Source organism: Bos indicus, chromosome 17 (assembly GCF_029378745.1).
Source record: "Bos indicus isolate NIAB-ARS_2022 breed Sahiwal x Tharparkar chromosome 17, NIAB-ARS_B.indTharparkar_mat_pri_1.0, whole genome shotgun sequence".
Lineage (NCBI taxonomy): Eukaryota > Metazoa > Chordata > Mammalia > Artiodactyla > Bovidae > Bos > Bos indicus.
Genome location: NC_091776.1, coordinates 32,763,190 through 32,777,272, shown reverse-complemented (window position 1 = coordinate 32,777,272; position 14,083 = coordinate 32,763,190). Strand labels below are relative to the sequence as shown.

The 14,083-nt window shown below is 35.3% G+C and overlaps 2 long non-coding RNA genes across 2 annotated transcripts in view; both read right to left on the bottom strand.

Moving 5' to 3' along the window:
- Positions 1 to 14,083, bottom strand: part of LOC139176703 (uncharacterized) — a 70,180-nt gene that overhangs the window by 25,956 nt on the left and 30,141 nt on the right. The window lies entirely within an intron of this gene.
- Positions 2,613 to 5,668, bottom strand: LOC139176704 (uncharacterized). The gene is made up of 2 exons (XR_011561116.1): positions 4,174 to 5,668; positions 2,613 to 3,054 (listed from the first exon to the last, which is right to left on the bottom strand). It is a non-coding gene; the product is annotated as an uncharacterized lncRNA (long non-coding RNA).

The window sequence follows — 14,083 nt, the reverse complement described above, 5'->3', positions numbered from 1 at the left end:
CAGTTGATGAGCACTTTAGTTGCTTCCATATCTTGGCTATTATAAATAATGTTGCTATGAATATTGAGGAGCATGTATCTTTTCAAATTAGTGTTCTCATTTTCTCCAGATATATCTCCAGGAGTGGAATGGTTGGGTCATATGGTAGTTATATTTTTAGCTTTTTGAGAAAGCTCCCATGTACCCTTTTAATTTACAGTAGTATAATAAAGATAATGTCTCCTTTCAGGGAAAAGTTTCAACAAGTTTGCTTTCAGCACATTATAAAATATTAGTTCTCTAAACTTGTCATTATTTGGCTAGTTTGCTTTCTGGAAATCCAATTAAATTTCTTAGACTTTTTATTTTGTCACTCATGGGTCTCATATAATATTTTCTTTTTTTCTTCATAACACATATCTAGTCTGCATATATTCTGATCCAACATGAAACTCATTAATACTCTTACTTGCTGAGTCTAATCTGCTGCAATCTATTTGTTGAATTCTTCATTCGTTGTTGACTCTTTGCTCTATTTCTGTGCATTTCTTTTTCAGATCTCATTTTGTCATATATTATCTTGAATATATTATTCACAACTATTTTAGCATCTAGAAATTTAAAATCCAGATAACCTGTGGGTCTTTTAAAAATACCTAATTTTCCTCTTGTCTATTATTTTTATTGAATATAGATTTTACTGAATGCTGAAAATTATGTATGGAATAACTCATCCTTGACCTTTAAATCTATAATAACTTTTTTTCTGATAAGGTTTTGAAGTTCCATTTTGACAATTAAATCATAATGGCCTGATATTATACAATTATGACTCCATCTTTCTTTAAGGATTCTTCAAGCCAAATAATATATATTTCAAATACCAGCATAATTCTATATTCAAAGAAACAGGTGAAATTAAGGCATTTTCATGAAGAAAAATTGAGAGAATTTCTTGGTATTAGATTTCTTCTAAAAGAATTACTAAAGGAACTTTTTCAGACAGAAGGAAATCATAGCAGAAGCAAACTTGGAATGTCAGGAATGATAATATTAAGCACTGGCAAAAATTTGCCGCAGCTAGAACTCCTGAACATTGCTGATGGAAGTGCAAAATGGTCCAGGTATTCTGGAAAAAGGGTTGGCAATTTCTTACAAAGTTACACATACACTTTCCATATGGCCCAGAAACACTATTCCTGGGTTATGTCCACAAAAAGACCTGTCCATGAATATTTACTGCAGCTTTATTCATAACTGCCAAGAGTTGGAAACAACCCAAATGTCCTTTGATGGGTGGATGGATTAACAAACTCTGATATATCTATATCTGCATAATGGAATGCCAATTAGAAATATAAAGAGGCAAGCTTCCCCTTTTCACCTTGATTGTGGTAGACTTTAAGCCCATTTATAGATATATTAAAATATCAAGCCAGTTTTAAACTCACATTCTTTGTGAGTGACTGTAAAGGAAACTCAGGGAATTATTGTGGAGGTGTTGAAGCTCTATAATGAAAATCTATCAAGACCAAGTAGCATGGTTTCTGCTATTGGACCTCATTTGTTGATGTCTAATTAAAAGAATCATTTGCATTTGTTAATGAATCTGTTTAGCTCCTAGTCAAAAAGTTATTGAACAAGCATGTGATTTAATTTTAATCTCAATTCTCCAGTGGCTCACTTTCTATGCCTACTTAAACATTACCCTTCAAAATGAGTGTTATTAATGTGGTTGGCACTTACGCCTTGCCTTTTCATCATTTATTTTATTGGTTTTTTCTCCCCTTCTTCTTTCACCCTGTTTCCAGCATTTATTTAGCACACTAACTCTGATGAGCTTATATTCTGGAAAGAAATGCATCAAATTCCACAGAGACAAACCTTATTTTTCCAAACATTGGGTGAGCTCCCAGAAGACATTTAATGCTTCATAGTTTTATAGTTTAAGCAATAAAGGAGAGGAAACTAATTCTCTCTCCATTCTCATACCCTCCCTCAAAATATAATTGAGACAGAGCCTTCTGTACTCTTGCTGATTTGTTTTGACATCCATGAACAATCTTGCTGAGATGCATTTTGTATTCTTTCCTCTGCTATGTCCATTATTAATTTTTTATTAAACTTCCATTCCATATTATAAAGCATAAATAGGAAGTTATGCAACTATAAGGCCAAATCAACAACTATTCAAATGAGAAGCAAGGTAATTAATAACCAAGAGTGTAAAGTATTCCTGTGAATAAGCAGCTTTTATAAGAATATAATGCTTCTCACTTTTAAATCATTTTATCTTCCTGATGTGGAAATTTTGTCTGAACAAAATGTAAGGCTGTAATTTTCCATACCAGAAAAATCCATGTTACTGACCAAAAATGATCAGGAACATAGCAATATATTTTACCGGATTATTTCTGAAATCTGTTTTTCAAATTGCTATTAAGGGTGGAAAATGACTCACTTTTTTTGATATTTATTGCCTTTGGGGGTTCAGTTTGTATTTCTATGCAATTAATGGTTCATTATATAGAATAATCTTAATAAAATTATACATTTGGGTAAGGAATATGGCATGTGTCAATAATGAGTACACCAATAATGATTTTTACAGACTTTAGCTTGGGCTCGGCTACTACAAATTTTTCCCATTAATTTTATTTCACTCCATGAAAGTTGGAAAATATGCAGTGTAAAGCAAGATGCACAATTCCCAGACCCAAGAAAAGAAAAAGCATTTAAATTTCATTTTCATAATACTTTTGTATTACTATCGCTACTTCATTTTTCTCCCAGAATCAATTTATGATTACTTGGAAATTACAAATGGAAATATTCAAATGATTAATTCTTTTCCTTAATTTGTAAGAACAAGAGAGAAATCACAGTAACCACATTTAAAATAAGAACTTTTAAAAGACAGCTCTAGATTATACGATTTTTACGGATTAATTTTGCCCTTTTTACCTTCTGGATTAACCACCTCCTATAGAATTTGATTATAGTATCTGGGAAATGTCTTAGAAGTCACCAAGTACATCATGTTGCTATTTTCCTTTGTTGAGATGCTTCAAAGTACTAAAAAAGCAAGAGAAGTTAAATTAAATTTAGTAAATAGCATTTCAACAAAATAAACTAAATAAATTATGTAATTTTAAAGGTTTTAAGTTACACACTTTTATAGTTTATTTTATACAAATATGATGCATGTTGATGGGGGAAATCTTGAAGATCCAGAAGAGGATAAAGAAGGGAAAATTATTTATTCTTTGCTATCCACACATAGTTCTGATTGTATATTATTGCTTAATACTTCTGCTCTTTATATATTCATTTAATCAATTGCTATTTACTGAGCACCTGATTCGTGCAAACACTGTTCTAGACAGTCAACCTTCTGATTTTGAAGCCTACATTGTGGCAGAAAGGAAACTAAAAATAAAAAAAGGACAACAAAAAATCTGATAATTATAATCATCAGAAACACACACACACACACACACAACATGATAACATAAAGAAACCACGACAGGGAAAAGACAAAGGGTGTATAATTCAGTGAGTAGTCAGGAGAGGAGGATCTGACATTTGAAATATGGCCTGAGTAATGAGATAGAACCATTCATGGGTTGCATTAAGAAACTATATAAACCCCTAAAGAGGGAATAAACTTAAATGTAATGGAAAAGAAAAATTAAAATGTCAGAATTTGTGGGAAATATTGAGCAAGGACTTCCCTGGTGGCTCAGACAGTAAAGAATCTGCCTGCAATGCAGACCTGGGTTTGATCCCTGGGTTGGGAAGATCCCCTGGAGAAGGAAATGGCAACTCACTCTAGTTCTTTGCCTGGAGAATTCCATGGACAGAGGAGCCTGGTGGACTACAGTTCATTGGGTCACAAAGAGTCAAACACCACTGAGCGACTAACATTTTCACTTTCACTATTGAGCAAATAAGAGTTTGATAATAAGGTGAAAACGGAAAAGCTGTTATGCCAGATTATGGAAGTCAATGGTCAGAAGTTCAGTTCAGTTTAGTTCAGTTGCTCAGTCATGTCCAACTCTGAGAGCCCATGGACTGCATCACGCCAGGCTTCCCTGTCCATCACCAACTCCCAGGGCTTACTCACACTCATGCCCATGGAGTTGGTGATACCATCCAACTATCTCATCCTTCATCATCCCCTTCTCTTCTCACCTTCAATCTTTCCCAGCATCAGGGTCTTTTCAAATGAGTCAGCTCTTTGCATCAGGTGGCCAAAGTATTGGAGTTGCAGCTTCAGCATCGTCCTTCCAATGAATATCCAGGACTGATTCCCTTTAGGATGGACTGGTTGGATCTCCTTGCAGTCCAAGGGACTCTCAAGAGTCTTCTCCAACACCACAGTTCAAAAGCATCAGTTCTTCAGGGCTCAGCTTTCTTTATAGTCCAACTCTCACATTCATATGTGACTACTGGAAAAACCATAGCTTTTACTAGCTGGGCCTTTGTTGGCAAAGAAATGTCTCTACTTTTTAATATGCTGTCTAGGTTTGTCATAGAGTTTCTTCCAAGGAGCAAGCATCTTTTAAGTTCATGGCTGCAGTCACCATCTGTAGTGATTTTGGTTATAAGTTCAGATTTTATTAATTTTTTAAATTATGGAAAGAACAGTTAACATGGGCTCTATCCTCTTAACAAAATTTTAAGAGTTTAATACATTACCGTGCTGTACAGTAGATCTCTAGAAATTATTCATCTCACATCACTGAAACTTTATACCCACTGAACAGCAATTCTCCACTTCCGTCCATACCTGGCAACTAACATTCCACTCTGTTTCTATGAGTATGGTTATTTTAGATATGTTATATAAGTGGAATCAGGCAGTCTTTGTTTTCTGTGTCTGGCTTATTTCACTCAACATGTTTTCCAGGTTTATTACATTGTCGTATGTAGCAAGATTTCCTTCTTGTTATGACTAATATTCCACTGTATGTATATACCAAGTTTTCTTTATCCATTATTCTGTTGTTAGTCATTTAGGCTGTTTACATGTGTTGGCTATTGTGATAGTGTTACTGTGAACTGGGAGGTGCACTTATCTCTTAGAGATGTTGGTTTCAATTGTTGTGGGTACATACCCAGAAGTGGGATTGTAGAAGATGATGTGGCTTACTTTTCATTTAAGTTAAAACAAAATCCAACCTCAACAATTTTTTAACTTACATAAAAGATAATGTTTAAAGCAGAAGAGTGCTATGTTTGATTTTCTTTAAAAATAAGGAACCTCTAGGTGGAGAATGGAACACTGTGTGCTGGGAGAGGAGCAGAGGCAGAGAGTTGAAATGTGGGCTATGCTTTAGTCCAGATTAAAGAAGGAGGTGGCCTGGCTTGGGAAAAATATATTTCCAGCATCATTGTAATGACTACTGCTGCTACTGCTGCTGCTGCTGCTAAGTTGCTTCAGTCATGTCCGACTCTGTGCGACCCCAGAGATGGCAGCCCGCCAGGCTCCCCTGTCCCTGGGATTCTCCAGGCAAGAACACTGGAGTGGGTTGCCATTTCCTTCTCCAATGTAGGAAAGTGAAAAGTAAAAGTGAAGTCGCTCAGTCGTGTCCGACTCTTAGCGACCCCGTGGACTGCAGCCCACCAGGCTCCTCCGTCCATGGGATTTTCCAGGCATGAGTACTGGAGTGGGGTGCCATTGCCTTCTCCAATTGTCATGACTACATAGATGTAAATTATGTAAATGTGGCATCATTTATATGCAATCATTTGTGAAATGGTCTATGTGTAATTGTTCCTATGTTCCTAGATTTTAATTATTTACACTCTATGGTGGTCATTCTTCAAGGTAAATAATTATGCATCTCTATTTTACTTCCCTGAACAAATTTTTTTTAATGCAACTGCCAGATCAAAGAATTTCCACACTTTTAAAGATTTTGACACTTAGTTCCAACACTGTTTCATCACAACATTCATCAATGGTTCACAAAACTGCCATTTCTCAGAATGACCAACTAATCTTTTGATAAATATTTTTAAAATCTGTGGCATTTGCCAGAGGAAGAAGGTGATATCTGACTTGTAGTCTTCAAAAAATGTTTTCTTGATGCTATTGTGAATTTTTTTTTAACAAGTATTTAGCCATTTCGTAAATTAGCTGTATATATATATAGTCTTCAACTATTTTTCCTCAGTAAGTTTTACCTTTAGCATATTCATTAGTTAGAAATTTTTGTTGTTATTAACATTTCTATAAATATGAAAATATGCCTATACTTTAATTTTATTCATTTTAAGTACGGAGGGTTTTCATGTTTGTTGAATATTATAAAACTATGCATCAGTGATTTCCTCCTTATGACCTCTGTGTTTGAATGAACACTTGATGTAATAAAAATTTGACTCCACTTTTTGGTGTTTGGGCTTCCCTGGTGGCTCAGACGGTAAAGCGTCTGCCTGCAATGCAGGAGACCCGGGTTCGATCCCTGGGTCGGGAAAATCCTCTGGAGAAAGAAATGGCAACCCACTCCAGTACTCTTGCCTGGAAAATGCCATGGACGGAGGAGCCTGGTAGGCTACAGTCTACGGGGTCGCAAAGAGTCGGAAACGACTGAGGGACTTCACTTTCTTACTTTCTTTGGTGTTTGACTTCTGACAACTTTCAAGCTTCAGATCTCACTTCTCTCCTTCTGCTCCACATCTGGGCAAGCTGATAAGAAAGCCTGGGCACTCCCTCCTTTGCTGCCAAGCAGGGGAGACTTATACCATGCAACCTCCTCCTCACCCATGGGAAAACTCATCTAAAGGCCACTCCTAACCACAAATCAAAACCCTACTCCAGTCTCCTTTCTTTGCTCTCAAGCGTTATTTTCAGAGCAGCCTTGGAAGCTTGTCCCACCCCTTCCCCAAAGCCTCATTATGTGAGTAAGAAAGGTTTTCATGTCCTCTTGGTATGTGTGTGGCATCATCTGTCCTGACATCTGAACTAGATCATAGCTGAGGTACTATTCTGTTTCTGCAGAGTAACCACAACACTAAGAAAGGACTGTTGCATCCACAAGTCAGGTAATTATTTGCCAATATTTTCTTGCATTTCTTAAATATGTTTAAAAATTTAATTCCCTTAAAGATTAAATTATTTTAGATTTTGATGTAAGGTAAGGATGCATATTTTTTTAAACGCTAACCCTGTTTCAATACTATTATAGAAACTACTAGGAGGAAGACAGAGGAAGTAGAAGGAAGAATAACACTTACTTTAATATCCCTTTAGATTTTTAAAGACATGACCATTATTTTAAGAACTTTATGAAATTTTAGAAAAATCTTAAATATAATTCTGATGGTCACTTTAATGTTGAAAACTTAATGGCAATGTAATTTGATCAAGTATTATCTTGTTATCTTACACAGTTAAAATGAAAACTGTTCAGATTAAAAGGAATCTTGGCAACATTAAATGTGGTGAACACATTCTTAATTTACAGCATTGCTAATAGAGTGAAGTTGTAGAGAAGTTCCAAGATTAAAAATGTGAAAGACAAATGACAGTTTTCAAAGGCAATCAAGAAGGCTTTTATCTACTATGCCACTTCTGACCTAATGCAATTGGGTAGACATTTTTGATTACTTGCTATGGGCCTGAAACTACACTATGTATTTTATTCAATTACCTCATTTAATACTTAGATCTTGGTAGAAAACAGTATATGTAATATATATATGTGTGAAAAAGTATATGCTCCCTCTTTACAGATGAGGAAACCAAAGCTTAGAAAGATTACATAAATGGAATAAAGTCAGATTTGTAAGTTGTAGGAGTAGCTTAGAACTCAATCTATTTAAGTGGAGACATTCCAAAAATGTATTTCCTTGAAATTATTTCTATGCACTTTCTCTGTAAAATCTATTATTTAGCTCAGGCAGCTAAAATGTTAGTCAGTCACGTCCAACTCTTGGTGATCCCATGGACTGTAGCTCGCCAGGCTCATCTGTCCATGGAATTCTCCATGCAAGAATGCTAGAGTGGGTAGCCATTCCCTTCTCTGGGGGATCTTCCTGACCCAGGGATTGAACCTGAGTCTCCCACATTGTAGGAAAATTCATTACCAACTGAGCTACTAGGGAAGCCCTCAGGCAGCTAAAGGAAATGCCAATCAATGTCATCACTGGCGGTTATATTACTTTAATCTCTGAGTTTGAAGTATTATAATTTTAACCAATAATTAAGTTTTTATAGAAATCAAGATTGTCCAATACTATCTTCTCATTTCTATTCTCAAAAATCTTTGTTTGGCAGAAACATGTTGAAGGTATTTGTTACAGTTACGTAGGAAATTCCCAGGTGGCACTAGAGGTAAAGAACCTGCCTGCCATTGCAGGAGACAAAAGAGATGCCAGTTCAATCCCTGGGTAGAGAAGATCCCCTGGAGGGGGCATGGCAACCTACTCCAGTATTCTTGCCTGGAGAATCTCATGGATAGAGAAGCCTGGCAAGCCACAGTCCATAGGGTGGCAAAGAGTCAGACAAAACTGAAGTGACTTAGCACGCACACACAGGAACATATTGACTTCTCTTATAAAGAGAAGGAACCAATTAAAGAAAGGAAACAATTCAAGACAAATAAAAGTTATTTTCAAATATCAGCTATGCATCTGTTACTTGAAGAACAGAAGTAAGCCTGGGCATACCTGAAATGGCTAGTTCTATGAATCAAAGTAAGCATGGAACAGGTCAGTCAAAAATTGTCAGATGAGATACCTAATGGTAACCCCCTGCTTTAAGTGCCACATCTTTTGTCGTCATATGTCATTACACTTACTGTCACATATCACAGTGGTTCCTTTAGACAAGTTTCCAAGCTTTGGTTTTCTACTTCATACTTTAATGAATGAATAAATTTCCTAGACATCAATGTGATCCTTTAACTAGTATCCAATGAGAAGTATATCATCTACAAATGCATTATTTGGCATTTTATTGCCTGAAAAAATATCTCATGTAGATAGTTAGTCAACTTCAAACAGGATGCTCAATGATTTCTTTATTTTCTTATCCGAAAATGAAATTATAAAAGAAAATTTGTGTATGTATTTAACACCTCATTTCAAGTACACTCTAGATAAGAATTATTTTTTCAGATAAGTGTTCACAGTAATACATTTTCTGAACTAGAAAAGAGAAATGTATCTCACCCTATTAAGAGGTTCTGTTTATTTATTTATTGTAGGTTAGTCTGACCGGTAGGCTTTCCTGGTCTCAGCAGGGAAGCTCATTCATATACCAAAGGAATCTGATGGGATTGACTAATCTATTAATTAAAAAATAGCCCATGCATAAACATATTATTTAATTAACCCCTCCTTTTTATTGAATGTTTAGTTTAGTTTCTAATTGTTTGCTATTATTAGCAGAGCTATAACTGATATTCCTAAGAGAAATCTGTTTTGCATATGTTTGAACCACAAGTTCTTTAGCATAGAGTCTTTACTTGGAATCACTGCAGCAACATGAAGGCAAATTTTGATAATTTATGTATTCTGCCAAATTTCCCTCAAAAAGATTATGTCAATCATTCTTCCACAAATACAGCATGAAAAAAAATTCCCTTTCCCGTTGTTAAGACTCAGTGTTATCAAGTTTGAGTATTTTGGCCCAAGTAATCAGTTCAAAATTTATCCCATTTTTTGTTTTATCAGATTTTATTGCCAAAACATTTGAGTCATTTGTCTTTTTCAAGTTGATTTGTAGGAGTTTCAAATGTTCTTTTAATCTGTGGCTCTATTTGGATATTGATTACAATGTATATTGATATGCACAAGATTTTGTTTTTATTCAGGTAAGTTTTTCTTAAGAGCTCTTTTTTCCCCATTTGGAAGGTCCTTCACATACAAAGTGTATCTTTAAAGATAGATTTATTTTTTCTTTTGAAAATTTTTCACCATACAAAGAGTGAAGTCATCTTTCTTATTATATTGCTATTTATGCCATTAGTATATTTTTCATTGAAATCTTAGATTTACCAAGAATTTATTGTTATGCATGGATATAAACTGGAAATGTAATTACTTTTGTTCCGAGTATAGAAACAAGACTTATGGCAAATATTCATTTATACATAAGAATGATTCTGAACTTTCTATTCCATATAATATATAATTAAAAATAGTAGGCTCAATGCAATCTTGCAAGAATCTTAGTTTCATTAGAATTGATCAGTCTAACCTACCATCTTTATTTACATTATCTGAAATTCCTTTTCCTTCTCATTGAATAATGGCTTCCTTCCACATTTTCCAATTTGGTAATGATTTATTTAATTTTTATGGCTTTTTTTTCATTCAGTGAGATTTTGAAAAAGGGAGATTAAAAAAAAACTTGCATTTGTTCACCCACTGTGAAATAAAAATGAATAGTTTATATTTTACATTTGGGCTTTAAAATGTTCATATTTTACTTTATATATTCATAAATTATTTTTAAAAGCAAATAATCAAGCCATAATCTACTTTTATAAAATTATTTGTGCAGTTACTAAATATCTATGGAATATCTGGAATTATTAAATACATATCAATAACCAAAATGATCTTACAAAGCATTTATTAGCTTTATAGAAAATTATGTGTGTGCTTTTGTTATTCATCCAAAAGCCATCTCCAAATACCTACTTTCTTAAAAAGAGAATTCTAATTTCCTTTGCCCTATTTTAAGTGAACACAAATGGTTTAAAATCTTCCGAGATTCAGGGCATAAATCTTTTTTGTTTGAGTCTTTCATTCTCTTTGCCTTATAAATTGTGTGGCTCTGAGACTATACCCTACTTCCAAGCTCACAAGTTAACCACTGTGGCTCCATAGTTTCTGGTAGAAGACATATTCTTCAGATGGGTCAGATGAAGTACAGTTTAGTATCCACTACAGATAAAGTTACTATTAAATAAAGAGATCTAGAACTTATATATAATATTTATATTGATATTTAATTTTGTCTTTTTATTATTAATACATATGATTTTTCTTCAGTCTAACAAAGTTTACACAATTGTGTCTGAATTCTATAATGATCCTTGAGATTTCAGGGGTTGTATACTCACACAAATGCATTAAGTAGTTTCATATATTGGCTCCAAACTTTTCTGTGACCCTTCGTTTCCTGTGTCACAAGTGCAAATGCGCAGGGCTCTCAACAATCACCCGCCAAACTTGACTACAAAAACTTTAAGCTATATTTTGCATTACATTTTGCATATATTCAACATTAAACTCTTTGTACTTTAATAATGCTTATTTTGAATAAAATTTCTTTAGAACTGTTTAACTGTCTTCCTATGAAAATTAAATTCCAAGGGGCCCAGTATTCCCACAGTTGTTGACAGTAGTCATGTATTTTTCTGAAAAAATATTCCACATATAATTTATAATAGATGCTCTCTATGAAGGCCATTAAGTGCAAACATGTTTATCTTTGTGCCTGAGAGAGGTTTTTTTTTTTTTTCCATTAAAACTGCTGAAAGATGTAACACTTTCATACTTGGAACCCACTGTCCTCACTACTACAACAGCTCTCAATGAATAACTGTCAGGAGTTGGTATATGAATAGCCTGATTCTCTTATTCTTTGGATAGAATACTTTTCAGATACATGGTTTTCATCTTTTCCCAGAATTTTATGATACTTTAGATCCATATTAAATAGCTTTGAAACACATTTAATACCTAACCACTATTGGCAGCTTTCCCTTTTCTGTATTATTTCCTATATAAGCCCCCACTTCAGAGTATTAAGTTCTTTGCACTTCCAAGAAGTTATTTGACCTCTAATTCTTTGAATCTGCTACTGAAAGAACCCACACTAAGACTCATTTAAAGTGGTCCCCAAATGCAGTTCCTGAATCGCTGAAGTCAAGTGACAAGAAGCCTGTACCAGGGAATATAACCTCTAGAATGCTATAGTATCACAATTATTAAGCCTCATCTGTAGTAAACTGGGGTGAAGTCGCTCAGTCGTGTCCTACTCTTTGTGACCCCATGGACTGTTGCTTACCAGGTTCTTCCATCTATCAGATTTTCCAGGCAAGAGTTCTGGAGTGGGTTGCCATTTCCTTCTCCATAGCATCTTCCCAACCCAGGGATCTAACCCGGGTCTCCTACATTGTAGGCAGATACTTTACCATCTGAGCCACCAGGGAAGTAGTAAACTGGGGTAGGATAGAGATAAAGAAGGAGGTACAGACTGTATGATTTTTCAAGAATTTGGATCATATGATAATAGTGGGAAATTTCAGAATGATGGAGCTGGTTGGCTCTAACTAAGTGCCACTGATACAGTAAAGAAAGGTAAGCCAGCTGCCAATTCAGATCCTAATGTTACAGCCAGAATTTCTTTATGTCAAAGTCCCTCATTTCCTGTAGCTGGTGGGCTACAGGACTAAAAGCAAGGCTGAGGACCAGACTGTGAGTGAAGCAAAATTGCAGCATTTATTTAGCTTCCCCCCACCCACCCCCACCCGTGACTAATCCTAGGAAGTCTTTGCTGCTAAAGTAAGGACTATGATACAGAAGTCCAGGGACCTTGACATTTAGATAGGAACATCTGTGTGAATGTACTTAACAACCTTGAACCTCCAGATTCCATGAATGACCTGGGACTGTAGAAGTGGCTCGTTGCCCCTCAAGGGTAGAAAACTACCCTGTCTGGAGACCATGCAGAGATTTCACAGGAGGCAGAAGCTTCAAAAACCAATAACTGCCCTTTTTGAGATTTGACCCCATCTCCCCTTGTATATTCTAAGCAAATAATTAACAGCATGTTTCAGTATGGCCCAGGGGAAGTATTTTTTCTTCTTCAGAAGAAAACTATTTATCACTAACAGAACTGCATGCAATGGCTAACTTCTATCTACTGCCAGAAAACATTAGGAAGCTTCCTGGGAACAGATCATAAGAATGATTGACTAGGATGCCTTGATAGAGTACTGAAGGATGCCTTGATAGAGTACTGAGGAAGGCACCAAGTGGAAGAGTGAAAAGGTTTATTCCCAAAGATTTATATGACACAGCAGCAAATTCTATTCCCTAATAATGACCAGAAACACCTACTTTACTGTAACAGTAATAAGGGTGAAGAGGATGCTACTGATATTAAGCAGCTCACTGTTTACTATTTTTGTTGTAAGTCAGGATTGAGAGTTGGGTAAACCTCTATGGTATTGAGTTCTCTAGGGTCAGTGAAGACAATACAGTTATGGAATAGTACCAGTCATGTAGCAGCACTTAACTGGCAGGAGCAAAGTGGACATTATCTGAGGGAACCCAACTTGCAGAAATCTATGGTAATAGTTAACACAGCATAATGTTCCAAAAGGTGAGATAGAATAAAAAGTGACAAGCTTTTTTATTGACTTATACAACTGGAAAAGATCAAGAATCAGACAACTGAAGGCTAACAGCAGTGGCCACAATGGAAAACCAGTTTCTGTATGCAGCAGGCTCGTGACCCCTAGCTCATTGTTGAAAGTGGAGGCCAGTTCATCTTGCAAAAGAAACCAAAAAGCCATAACAATTATATTTAGTAGTTATTTCCACAAATATTCCCCAAAGGAAAATTTAGTCATTTATCAGAATATTTATGCAGTGGGAAAACATACAACTTATTAGGATATTTGAATATACAATCTAAGATGATGATGATACTTGAAGACTCAAAACACCACTGTGACCAACTGTTAGAATGGGGACATATGGTAAATGGGAACATGGCCACACCCTATCTCACAGTGTGTCTGTTGGTTCTCCAGGTCTGCCAAGGGCTTCCCCAGGATGTATATACTTCATAGCTGGCTTGATTCACACATCAGTTTCTTGTCTTCTAGAGTAAAAGTCATAATAGTAGGAATAGCTTAGATGAACCTTTCACACTATTTTCTTTTCTCTGACCAATGTATAAATTGGAAGTAATGCTATTTTCTGGGTAGAATGATAAAGATTAGTGCCACTCTTAATAACTTAAAGGACCTAAGGGTCACAGTTCCACTTAATATCTCTGTTTATTTTACTAGTCTAGTCCCTAAAAACAGTCACATAGATCACAGCGATCACAGACTACCATAAATAT